Here is a 9,976-nt window from a genome sequence, read left to right as displayed (position 1 = left end):
GCAGTGTGTATGAAGTTCACTCCATTTATTAGTTGATCTCACACTGACGTACTGCAGCAACGGGCCAATCCGCTCAGTGAGACGTCTCTGTTATATTTATGTGTATATATATTATTAGCATTTAAAACACTGAACAGTTCTTCACAGCTCATTTCTTACTGACTCTACAGGTGGCAACATTTATACAACACTTAAGACGCTAAATGAACTAAATGATACAAAAATATACAAACATAGATGATTGATCTGTGACATTTAAATAGATCTTAATTTACTATCATTCTAAAATACAAGAAACATTTTTTATTATTATTGAAACCAAACATATCACAGCTAAATCATCTATCTTTCCTCTCTGCTCCTCTCTGCTCCTCTCTGCTCCTCACTGGTTAGTCAGTAAAGTGAGGATGCTTTCAACAACATCACCATGAATAGTTTTTATTGATGATCAGATAAAATACATGTGAGAAGCACAAAAACACTGTGGGCTTCCACAACTGGACAGATGTTATTAGATTCAAACAAACTCCTCCAGAGGAACCAGAGAGACTGAACCAGACCAGTAGAGCCCAAACCCAGCATACAGAGGTTCAGTGAATGTGGTGTTGAAGGTGTGGAGGTGGATCAGTGTGTCAGAGGAGACTCTGTAGAAGGACAGAGTGCCAGCAGGACAGTCCACATACACTGCTACTCTGTTAGAGACAGAGGAGGAGGAGGAGGAAGAGGAGGAGGAGGAGGAGGAGGAGGAGGAGGAGGAGGAGATGGGTGTATAGTTCTTATTGTGAAGGACAGAGTAACCACCATCAGAGCACCTCAGACTCCAGGACTGATCGTTCCTTCCAAACCAACAGTCATCACTGTCTCCTTTCCTGTTGATTCTTCTGTAACTCACTGATATATAAACTGTTCCGCTCCACTCGACCTCCCAGTAACAGCGACCAGTCAGATCATTTCTACACAGCAGCTGAGGCCAGGACTCAAATCTGGCTGGATGATCAGGATATGACTGATCCTCCCTCACACATGTCACCTTCCTGTTGTTATCAGACTCTCCCTCCTACAGAGGAACCAGAGAGACTCTCGCTCCTACAGAGGAACCAGAGAGACTCTCCCTCCTACAGAGGAACCAGAGAGACTCTCCCTCCTACAGAAGACACAGAGAGACTCTCCCTCCTACAGAGGAACCAGAGAGACTCTCCCTCCTACAGAGGACAGAGAGACTCTCCCTCCTACAGAGGAACCAGAGAGACTCTCCCTCCTACAGAGGAACCAGAGAGACTCTCCCTCCTACAGAGGACAGAGAGACTCTCCCTCCTACAGAGGAACCAGAGAGACTCTCCCTCCTACAGAGGACACGGAGAGACTCTCCCTCCTACAGAGACACAGAGAGACTCTCCCTCCTACAGACGAACCAGAGAGACTCTCCCTCCTACAGACGAACCAGAGAGACTGAGGAACCAGATGACCAGACCATAAATCCAGCATACAGAGGTTCAGTGAATGTGGTGTTGAAGGTGTGGAGGTGGATCAGTGTGCCAGAGGAGACTCTGTAGAAGGACAGAGTGCCACCAGGACAGTCCACATACACTGCTACTCTGTTAGAGACAGAGGAGGAGGAGGAGGAGGAGGAGGAGGAGATGGGTGTTTTTCTGTTATTGTGACAGACAAAGTAACCATCATCAGAGCAGATCAGACTCCAGGACTGATCGTTCCATCCAAACCTACAGTCATTACTGTCTCCTTTCCTTCTGATTCTTCTGTAACTCACTGATATAGAAACCTTTCCACTCCACTCGACCTCCCAGTAACAGCGACCAGTCAGATCATTTCTACACAGCAGCTGAGGCCAGAAGTCAAATCTGTCTGGATGATCAGGATATGACTGAATCTCCTCCACACGTGTCACCTTCCTGTTGTTATCAGACAGTTTGAGGTTTCTGTGTATTGTGTTTGGATCCAGTTCCAGTTCACAGGCATCTGATGGAGAGAACGAGACACAATACAGCTGCAGTTTATCATCTGTTGATTTATTAACTACTTCACTGAAACCATTCAAACTTAAACCATCTCCATGACAACTGAGACATCACTGAGGAAGACCATGAGATGTGACAGAAAGCTTTGGACATACAGAGTAAGTGAACTTTTAACAGTTCAGTTAGAACATGAACAGTCAACATGACAGTGATATTCAGTAATATTCATGTTTGTTCATCAGGTTTGGTGTAAAGTGAAGGTCTTTGCACATCAAGTCTGTTATTTTCATCTCAAACTGTCGTCTGTTACAAACACATTTTAGTCCAAATGCTCCAAACAGCTGAAGTCAGTATGAATGAATGAACTTTATCTGCAGGAGAGACATGAGGGACATTTTGGAGCAGGTAGCGCCACCATGTGGACATTTATAAAACATTTCTTTTTTTTTTTTAACTTATTTTTTATTGAAATGTTATTTCAACAATTACAGTGTCAGGTTTTACACACTTCACAGAGCAATTATTCTCATATCAGTATCTTTATTGTCCAGTGGTGATGGTGGTGTCCTCTTGCTGTGTTCTATAATCTGTCCATTTTTCCTGAAATTGTGTAATCGTAGTTTGTTTCTTCCACAGTGCTCACCCTCCACTTTATACCATAACCTTGTTATTGCTTTTTTACTTGCCGTTAGCAGATTAATTTTGTTTTTTAAGTAAATATTTTGGGGCTTTTTGCCTTTAATGTACAGGTAAGTGGAGAGAGACAGGAAAGGGGGGAATGACATGCAGGATAGGACCGCTCGGTGCGGGGATTCAAACCGGGGTCGCCTACAGCGAGGACTATAGCCTCAACACATGGGGCAGGTTCTCTACCCACTGAGCTTTTAATTCTAACAAGATACTCATCTTGTTACTCACATTTGTGTCAAATTTCCCAAATAAAGTGTCTTACAAGATTTGAACCCCGCCATATTTTATCCCAATATCCTATTATCTTTTGGCAAGACCAGAAACATTTCTCTTTTAACTCCTGAACTGTGACCAACAGAAGGACATTTCTGTTTCATGGATTCATTGGTTCAAGATAAATGTCAGTTTAGGCCATGCCCATTTCTGCCAAAACACATTTTCCATCATTTTGATCTTTTTTCAAGTTCTCATGAATCAAACTGAAAACACACTCACACTTCCTCACACCAGGTTTCAGTGTCTGCAGTCCACCATGGTCCATCCTGGAGGAAGAGACAAAGACACAATCAGCTTCATACACCTTCACTCATATCCACCATTAAACATGAACCACAGTCCCTCAGTTAGTCAGAGTGTCTGTCCATCTGTCCATACCTGAGAGTGTCCATCTGTCTGTCCATACCTGAGAGTGTCCACCTGTCTGTCCATACCTGAGAGTGTCCACCTGTCTGTTGTCCATACCTGAGAGTGTCCCTCTGTCTGTCCATACCTGAGAGTGTCCCTCTGTTTGTCCATACCTGAGAGTGTCCCTCTGTCTGTCCATACCTGAGAGTGTCCACCTGTCTGTCCATACCTGAGAGTGTCCATCTGTCTGTCCATACCTGAGAGTGTCCACCTATCTGTCCATACCTGAGAGTGTCCACCTGTCTGTCCATACCTGAGAGTGTCCAGTCTCCAGTGTGGATCCTTCAGTCCAGCAGTCAGTAGCTTCTCTCCTGAGTCTCCTGGATGATTGTAACTCAGGTCCAGCTCTCTCAGATGGGAGGGGTTGGCACTCAGAGCTGAGGCCAGAGAAGCACAGCCTTCCTCTGTGATCAGACATCCTGACAGACTGAACACACACAACACTTCATCTAATGAGCTTAAAAACATTCTCAGTAAACAGTATTTTGTCCTTCAGGCCTTTATGTTCACACTCAGCGCCCCTGCTGTATGTTGGTGTCATGCAGATACATTTTAGGTTAGTAGAAGCAGAGAAAGCACATGTTCCTGCTGGAGTCTGCATTCTGATTTATGTTGGCAGAAGAAATGCCTTTAAAATTAAATATTGTTTCACAGAATATCTAAAGAAGATTTCAGAGAAATTTACTGATGTTTTCACTTAGTTCTTATTTTTCATTCCAACAATGTTCAGTGTGTGTTACTTACTGTATACTTGATGTTAATCACTTCTGCTCAGACAGTACACTAAATCTTTTTATCATAAACTCTTCATGTAAACTAGAAACTGAGTAGAAGCCAAAAATATGACTTTATATACACAATAATAAAACTGACCTGAAAGTTTCCAGTCCGCAGTGTGGACTCTCTAGTCCAGCAGAAAGCTGCTTCACTCCTGAATCCTGCAGGTTGTTGTTACTCAGGTCCAGATCTCTCAGACTAGAGGACTGGGAGCTGAGAACTGAGGACAGAGCTGCACAGCTTCTCTCTGAGAGGTTACAGTCAGTCAGTCTGGAAATATAAAGAAAAAAAAAACAAGAAATAGGTTACTTTATTTAATTTATTTAAAAAAGACAGCAGAGTATCTAAATAATAATAAATAAAGCCAACTATCTGTGTACTTACAGAGCTTTTTTGGAGGCTTTGACCATTGGCAGCAGCCTCAGAAGAACCGCCTCTGAAGCAGAGTATTTCTTCAGGTCAAACACGTCCAGATTTTTTTCTGATGGCAGTAGGAGAGTTTCCAGTGTGCAGTGTGGACTCTCCAGTGCAGCACACAGCTGCTTCACTCCTGAATCCGGCAGGTTGTTGTTACTCAGGTCCAGATCTCTCAGACTAGAGGACTGGGAGCTGAGAACTGAGGACAGAGCTGCACAGCTTCTCTCTGAGAGGTTACAGTCAGTCAACCTGGAGAGACAATAATGAACAAGAAGACAAATAATATTTGTGTTGAAATGAATCTAAACTTTGATGATATATAATCTCTGCCAAGCACCAACTACAATCTTTGGTGTTCTGTTCTAAACCAGCTGGAGATGTGACAGTTAATAATAAAGTAATCAGAATAAATAGTAATACAGTAATATAAATCACATGGTATCAAAACATGATGAGCTTCTTTATGTCAGTCAAAGATGATATCTGTGTGCTGAACTGTTCATGAAGTTAAAGTAGAGAAACATGTCAGATTTCCTAAACTGTGAAATTTTAAATCCTGATGAGGAAATACTGACGTGAGAGAGGCAGTTTAAACTGTATGGAGTTTATAGTTTAGAAAGTATCTTGAATCAGTTGAGACAAACATGATCTGACCTGAGAGTTTCCAGTCCACAGTGTGGACTCTCCAATCCAGCAGAAAGCTGCTTCACTCCTGAATCCTGCAGGTCGTTGTTACTCAGGTCCAGATCTCTCAGAATAGAAGACTGGGAGCTGAGAACTGAGGACAGAGCTTCACAGCTTCTCTCTGAGAGGTTGCAGTCACTCAACCTGAAGAAGAACAGAAGAATTGCAAACATTACTTTTCTTCATTGAGCAAAGATGAAACTACATTAATCTGGATAGTTCTGTGTGCACTTACAGAGCTTTGTTGGAGGCTTTGACCACTGGCAGCAGCCTCAGAAGAGCTTCCTCTGAAGCAGAGTATTTCTTCAGGTCAAACACGTCCAGATCTTTTTCTGATGACAGTAAGATGAAGACCAGAGCTGACCACTGAGCAGGAGACAGTTTATCTGTGGAGAGACTTCCTGATCTCAGGGACTGTTGGATCTCCTCCACTAGAGAACGATCATTCAGTTCATTCAGACAGTGGAACAGATTGATGATTCTCTCTGCAGACACATTCTCACTAAGCTTCTTCTTGATATACTCAACTGTTTCCTCACTGGTCTGTGAGCTACTTCCTGTCTGTGTCAGCAGACCTCGTAGGAGAGTCTGATTGGTCTGCAGTGAAAGACCCAGGAGGAAGCGGAGGAACAAGTCCAGGTGTCCATTTGGACTCTTTAAGGCCTCGTCCACAGCACTCTGGTAGAAACGTGTTGGTTCAGGTTTGTCTTTAAAGACTTTAGACAACCAGGATGTTGTTCTTTCTTCTGTCAGCAGATTGACTCCAGACTTGATGAATGTCAGATGGACATGAAGAGCAGCCAGAAACTCCTGAAGGCTCAGATGGACGAAGCAGAACACCTTGTCCTGGTACAGACCGCTCTCCTCTATAAAGACCTGTGTGAACACTCCTGAGTACACTGAGGCTGCTCTGATATCGATGCCACACTCTGTCAGGTCTGATTCATAGAAGATCAGGTTGCCTTTCTGCAGCTGCTCAAAAGCCAGTTTTCCCAGAGACTCAATCATCTTCCTGCTCTTCTTACTCCAGTGTGGATCTGTCTCAGCTCCTCCATCATACTTGATGTTCTTCAGTTTGGACTGAAGCACCAGGAAGTGGATGTACATCTCAGTCAGGGTCTTGGGCAGCTCTCTTCTCTCTCTGCTTTTCAACACATTCTCCAGAACTGTAGCAGTGATCCAGCAGAAGACTGGGATGTGGCACATGATGTGGAGGCTTCGTGATGTCTTGATGTGGGAGATGATGGTGCTGGCCTGCTTCTCATCTCTGAATCTCTTCCTGAAGTACTCCTCCTTCTGTGGGTCAGTGAACCCTCTGACCTCTGTCACCATGCCAACACACTCAGGAGGGATCTGATTGGCTGCTGCAGGTCGTGTGGTTATCCAGAGGCGAGCAGAGGGAAGCAGTTTCCCCCTGATGAGGTTTGTCAGCAGCACATCCACTGAGGTGGACTCTGTAACATCAGTCAGGATCTCAGTGTTGTGGAAGTCCAGAGGAAGTCGACACTCATCCAGACCGTCAAAGATGAACACAACCTGGAACTCTTCAAACCTGCAGATTCCTGCTTCTTTGGTTTCAGTAAAGAAGTGATGAACAAGTTCCACCAAGCTGTACTTTTTCTCTTTCAGCACATTCAGCTCTCTGAAAGTGAATGGAAATGTGAAGTGTATGTCCTGGTTGGCTTTGTCTTCAGCCCAGTCCAGAGTGAACTTCTGTGTTAAGACTGTTTTCCCAATGCCAGCCACTCCCTTTGTCATCACTGTTCTGATTGATTCATCTCTTCCAGGTGAGGCTTTAAAGATGTCTTCATGTCTGATTGTTGTTTCTGGTCTGTCTGGTTTCCTGGATGCTGTTTCAATCTGTCTGACCTCATGTTCATCATTGACCTCTGCAGTCCCTCCTTCTGTGATGTAGAGCGGTGTGTAGATCTGATTCAGAAGGGTTGGGTTTCCTGCTTTAGCGATCCCCTCAAACAGACACTGGAACTTCTTCTGCAGGTTAGACTTTAGTTTACGTCGACACTTTGCAGCACGACTTCCTGAATGAACAAACAACAAATGAAATCAGTGAGTGGATCCTACAGAAAGTCTAGAAATCTGAACATGTAAGTGTGTCTGTGTAGTTTTTCCTCCTCCATCAGTTTTATTCAGCTCATCAGTGGAGGACAAACAGCCTCTGATCTGATGCAGATGTTTGCAGCATATTTACAGCAGAGTTTGAAATATAAACCTCTCCCATGTTGCCTCCATTTCCTCTCCATCATGTTAAATCTGTTAAAATCCTCTTACTGCTCTGCAGACGCTCAGCCAGCTCCTCCTGCTTCATTCTCCTCAGGAAGTGCAATGTGCTGTACAGCACCAGCTGTGTTTGATGCTGCTGTGCAGACTGATCACTGGGAACCTCTGAGCTCTGCTGCTGAACTCTGTGGAGAAAACATCACGTTTAAGGACATTTAATGACTCAAATCTGCACTCAGCTTATTAAAGATGTTCTTTCATGATGACTAAATGAACTCCTGTAAATGCTGCTCTGATTAGTGGATGTTAAATTCTTACCTTCCATCAGCAGGTTGTCCATCTTTAAACATAATAGGACGCTCCATAGACCAGTCACTCTTCATGGACACACAGCTGGGTTCAGGAGAGTCTGCTCTCTGCTGCTGCATCCTGATATGAATAAAGAAGTGAAAAAAAAGCATGTAGTTAACACCAAAGAACTGCTGCCCAGCTTCACTGAGTCAGCTCCTCACTACATATACTGCTCTTATTTTCTTTCATTCTAGACGCTACAGTATCTCACAAAAGTGAGTATAGTGAGTCCTCACATTTTTGCACATCTTATTATATCTTTTCATGGGACAACACTATAGAAATCAAACTTTTATACAATTTAACAGTAAATCTATAAGCTATACAAGCTGTACACTTATATCAAAGTTTCATTTCTATAGTGTTGTCCCATGAAAAGATATAATCAAATATTTGCAAAAAAGTGAGGGGTGTACTCACTTTTGTGAGATACTGTAGATTGTGATGCTGTTCCTGTCTGTTCTTGTTCCTCTTGTTATCTGTTCCTGCTGGTTTCAACCTTATTTGAACTGCTTTCCCTTTATGGTCTGTAAGCCTGTCTGTTGGTTTCTGAGCATTAAAGCTGTTTCCATTTAACCTGTCTGTGGTGTTTGTGCCTGGTTCACCTGCCCCACATAACACAGGAGGTTTATTCAGCCCAAACAGCCAACCAACCATTTTTAACTTCTTACCTTCCATCAGCAGGTTGTCCATCTTTAAACTCAGGATGATGAGGCATAGACCAGTCACTCTTCATGGACACACAGCTGGGTTCAGGAGAGTCTGCTCTCTGCTGCTGCATCCTGATACAAACAAACAACAAATCAAAGAGTTTAAAAAGATGAATTTTGAGCAGACTGTCAGCAGCTGAAGTTTTAGAAGCAGAATGAAAATCAGTAAGAAGACAGTGGATGAGAAACGTTCTCCTGTTCATCAAAATGTCATCTGATTAAAGATGAGTTATTCTGAGTTACTGTGACTTATTATTCAGTAGTTGAGTGTCAGATGTGACAGTGAGTGTGAATAATGATGGTGGAGTGATGTGAGTGGAGAACAGTGATGGACAGTTAGAGATCCTCATCTCACCTCTGAGCTTTGGTCTGGCTGTCATGTTCCCCACACAGAGAGCTTTTAGAGGGAGGGACTCCCTCCTCTCTGTCCTCACACTGATCCATAGCAGAGAAACACCTTCACACAAACACAACAACATGCTCATTCATTACAACCAGCTGCACATCACACAGGTCTGCACTGCTGTCTAACATCCTGTCATTATTCATTCCACCACCAGATGGAGCCAAAGTAACAAACTATTTAAAGACTTTCACTCAGCTTTAATGTTTAATAACTTAGTTTCTGAATGTTCCTCTGACTTTTCATTTGCCTGATTAAATAACTGAATATCATGAATGAAAAGATGTTTTCAACAGTATTTCTGTCACCTTCTTTTAACACATTTCATAGTATATTATTATATGGCTTGTAAATAACAGTGTATATCAATGCACATCATTTAGTTTATTAATATAACATGATTTTCTTATTTTTGCATATAAAGCACAGAAGGTATTTTATTTTGTAATTGAGACTTTTATTTTTGAAACTTCCAGCGGAAGAAAAACAATGCTCTTTTGCGCCAATACAGTCTACCTGACCCACCAGAAACGAGTGAGAAACTTATGAGAACTGTCATCAAATAAGCTAAAAATGCCACTGCAATTACTACAGAGATGTCCACACACAAATAAGGATTTAGCACCTCAGTTGGAGAGAGAACAAGGTACATTTTTATGACTTTTCTTTGAAGTTTAAATGTTAAACGGCCGCTAGCATGAATACTATAATTGTAACAAGGATTCAAGCCAGTTTGTTTTGTTAACATGTATTATGCACTTTGAGTTCCTACATATGTAAATGTGCTGTCATTGTGATTGTGTATATTAGTGCATAAGAAAGCATTTAAAGGACATTCAAGCTGTTTTCTTTAACAGAAATATCGTTGTAAATGCGTAGTGATTTCATGTTTATTTTGTTTCACTCAGCTCCTACGGTGTGGAATGGATTTGAATAAATTCACAAAACATCAGTCAAAGAGTCCGACCATCTTCTTTCTGGGGATGCTACAGTAAGAGCTTGGCCCTCATCGTTCCTGCCACCCTGCTGCATCCTGCTGTTCGTGA

General features: G+C 42.6%; 1 pseudogene; it reads right to left on the bottom strand.

Moving 5' to 3' along the window:
• Nucleotides 1-1,326: 1,326 nt before the first annotated feature.
• On the bottom strand, nt 1,327-9,057 carry LOC128364214 (NLR family CARD domain-containing protein 3-like; annotated as a pseudogene).
• Between the last annotated feature and the right edge of the window lie 919 nt (nt 9,058-9,976).

This window comes from Scomber japonicus, chromosome 9, assembly GCF_027409825.1.
Source record: "Scomber japonicus isolate fScoJap1 chromosome 9, fScoJap1.pri, whole genome shotgun sequence".
Lineage (NCBI taxonomy): Eukaryota > Metazoa > Chordata > Actinopteri > Scombriformes > Scombridae > Scomber > Scomber japonicus.
This window is presented reverse-complemented; position numbering and strand designations above follow the sequence as displayed.